The sequence below is a fragment of the Procambarus clarkii genome, chromosome 67, assembly GCF_040958095.1.
Source record: "Procambarus clarkii isolate CNS0578487 chromosome 67, FALCON_Pclarkii_2.0, whole genome shotgun sequence".
In the NCBI taxonomy this organism is placed as follows: domain Eukaryota; kingdom Metazoa; phylum Arthropoda; class Malacostraca; order Decapoda; family Cambaridae; genus Procambarus; species Procambarus clarkii.
Genome location: NC_091216.1, coordinates 21,771,188 through 21,774,881, shown reverse-complemented (window position 1 = coordinate 21,774,881; position 3,694 = coordinate 21,771,188). Strand labels below are relative to the sequence as shown.

Here is a 3,694-nt window from a genome sequence, read left to right as displayed (position 1 = left end):
CCCCAGCTGCCGCCCCTCATCCCGCTCACCCACCATCCTCACACAACACCTCTCATACAATTTACACTTTGCGTGCTATGATCTGCTAATATATTTATACAAGATTGTGAGTTTGTGCTTGGAACTAGTTTGCGCGTGAGGGTGTTGTAGGAAGAGAGGGGCGGCGGGAGGGAGGTGTTGGGTGCTGTGATTGGTGGAGACGCCGCCCCGAGGCCGCCCACGACCTTCACCACCCCGCTACACATCGCTCAATACCATATTGTTTCATCACTACACTTTCTTCCTTTCCTCTCTTCCACACTAAATTATTCTCAATTTTTACCGTCAATATCATCGATAATCTTGAATTCAAAGTATTTCTAACGTATATTGAATGATTTAAATGTCGGTTGGAGGCGGAGGAAGCCGCGGCTCTCGACGCTGAACATTACGAGTTGGAAAGTTTGGGTGAACGGCGATATTTTCCCGCCCTCACCCACCAGACCGACCCTCCCACCATAATGATAGCCTTCTCCGCCCCGCTCCTCCACTACCTCACCCTCACACTACCCACACCCTCACACTACCTACACCCTCACACTACCTACACCCTCACACTATCTGCAACCTCACACTAACTTAACTCTCAGATAGCCTCACTCTCACCACAAGCGTAGTTAAGGCGGGTGAGGGTGGTGAAATGTGAGGAGAGAGTGGGGTGGCGGAGAGAGTTGAGTGAGCCACCCTACTTTCTCCCATAATGAAGGTCCATCTCACCCAGCTCCTGCTTCCACTGATTACATAATGAACCCTGCAGTATTTGTCACCATACACAGTGCCTCGCACCCTCGCATCTCGCTCCAATTCAGTTTCTTTATTATGCACCCCCTACCCATTCCGTGGGCGGTGGTGGAAAAGGTTACCACAGCACATAATGGGTTCAGGAACTGAACCCTATAGTTCATTTAGCTAAGCAAGTGACAATCTCTTGAAGTTAGTTACAAGTGTGCACCTGGCTCCAGCAGATACAATAGTGAGGTGTGGGGGAGATGAGGTGTGAGGAGACAGGAGGAGGGATGATGCAACAAGGCGGGGTGAGGGCGGCGCCGCCCAGGCACGGTGGGCTGACTCCTCACCACAATTGCCTCCCTCCTCCGTTGCCGACTCGCCTTTTTATTACATTTTACACCCCCAAGTGATATATTGCATGACCTGCAGCCACCACTGCAACTCGTCTACTGCTGAGTCAAATGCAAAAGCAAACTTATTGACTGCTAAATGTACATTTCTTGAACGCTGATAAATTATTTACATGTGCTTATGTGCATGGCCAAGTGATATTTGCAGGAGTTGCCACACCCACACCACGTGATGCTGTCATCACTTCTCCCGCACCACGTGATGCTGTCATCACTTCTCCCGCACCACGTGATGCTGTCATCACTTCTCCCACACCACGTGATGCTGTCATCACCTCTCCCACACCACGTGTTGCTGTCATCACCTCTCCCACACCACGTGATGTTGTCATCACCTCTCCCACACCACGTGATGTTGTCATCACCTCCCACACCACGTGATGCTGTCATCACCTCCCACACCACGTGATGTTGTCATCACTTTTCCCGCACCACGTGATGTCATTACCTCTCTCACACAACCTTGGACTATCAGAAAGCTCTTGACACAATACCCTATAAGAGACTGTTGCATAAGTTGGAGAAACAAGCTGGAGTAAACAGTAGTGTGCTCCAATGGATAAGGGAGTACCTGATCAACAGGAAGCAGAAAGTTACTGTGAGCGGTGAGATCTCACGCTGGCGTGATGTCACCAGCGGAGTCCCACGGGGTTCTGTACTCGGACCTATCCTCTTTCTGATATACGTGAATGATCTTCTAGAAGGTATAAATTCATTCCACTGAAGTGTTTGCTGATGATGCTAAAATTATGAAAAGGATTAAGACAGAGGATAGCAAGAGGCTATAGGATGACCTGGACAGACTGAAGGAATGATCGGCCGAGCGGACAGCACGCTGGACTTGTGATCCTGTGGTCCCGGGTTCGATCCCGGTCGCCGGCGAGAAACAACGGGCAAAGTTTCTTTCACCCTATGCCCCTGTTACCTAGCGGTAAAATAGGTACCTGGGTGTTAGTCAGCTTCTTGAGGTTATCTTGAGATGATTTCGGGGCTTTTTAGTGTCCCCGCGGCCCGGTCCTCGACCAGGCCTCCACCCCCAGGAAGCAGCCCGTGACAGCTGACTAACACCCAGGTACCTATTTTACTGCTAGGTAACAGGGGCATAGGGTGAAAGAAACTCTTCCCATTGTTTCTCGCCGGCGCCTGGGATCGACCCCAGGACCGCAGGATCACAAGTCCAGCGTGCTGTCCGCTCGGCCGACCGGCTCCCCCAACTGCAGCTGTCACGGGCTGCATCCTGGGGGTGGAGGCCTGGTCGAGGACCGGGCCGCGGGGACACTAAAAGCCCCGAAATCATGTCAAGATGGCTACTAGAGTTTAACTCGAGCAAATGCAAAGTGATGAAGATAGGCGTAGGGAGAAGGAAGCCAAACTTAAGGTACCAGCTGGGAGAGGAAAACCTTCAAGAGTCAGGAAGAGAGAAAGATCTGGGGGAGGGGGGGGTTGATATCACACCAGATCTGTCCCCTGAAGCCTACATGAAAAGGATAACATCAGCGGCGTATGCAAGGCTGACGAACATAAGAACTGCCTTCAGAAACTTGCGTAAGGAATCATTCAGAACCTTGTATACCACACATGTCAGACCAATACTGGAGTATGCGGCTCGAGCGTGGAGTCCACATCTATTCAAACACAAAACGAAGTTAGAAAAGGTTCAGAAGTATGCCACCAGACTAGTCTCCGAGCTGAGAGGAATGAGCTATGAGGAAAGATTACTGGGACTAAACCTCATGACACTGGAAGACAGAGTAGTTAGGGGGAGACATGATCACTACCTACAAAATTCTCAGAGGAATTGCCAGGGTTGATGAAGATAAACTGTTTGTTTATCGTGTTCTGTCTTGTGTTTGTCATAAGTTTATTCACCTCGCCCAAAATGAGTATAAGTTCGATGAATCTGTGTGTAAATTGTGTCTTTGAAAATGTAATAAGCATTACGAAATGCGTTCAGGCGTCAGACAATTAAAAAATGAATTTTAGAGAATTGATATTTTTATTTCCACCGACAGTGAAGAAAAACATAAGAAATATTGAGAAAATTCGTGTTAGAATTATTAATCTTACCTTTTCGGTCATATTCAACAACATATGTTTACAAGAAAGACTGCTACCAAAATATACTAATATATATATTGTAATCAAATTAATATTATTGGCTAAAAATGGAATTACATGTTGCTCAATCATGTAATTATATTGAATTTGTGAGATAATATTTATCGTGACAACTGTAAACCCGCGCTTTCGGTGCGAAACTTGAATTTACCTGAGGGCCACTAATACACTAGTGGCCTCGACGAGGACAGGAATTCGGCGGCTTGTCACATTAAATGTACCCCCCCATTTGCTCCTGGTGATTTTTTCCAGCTGAAATAAGGTCCATTCTTTCCAGATGGGATACTATACTGCGGACCTCGTCTTTCATGTAAAGCAAACACGCATTCAATACATGTATTGCATATATATGAAATATTTGTAAGTATATTTAAGTACAATTCGTTATTAATTTATAG

At 47.3% G+C, this 3,694-nt stretch overlaps 1 protein-coding gene across 3 annotated transcripts in view; it reads left to right on the top strand.

Annotated features, from left to right (window-relative positions):
- The window catches only part of LOC123767697 (uncharacterized), a 52,584-nt gene that overhangs the window by 5,194 nt on the left and 43,696 nt on the right, over positions 1-3,694 (top strand). The window lies entirely within an intron of this gene.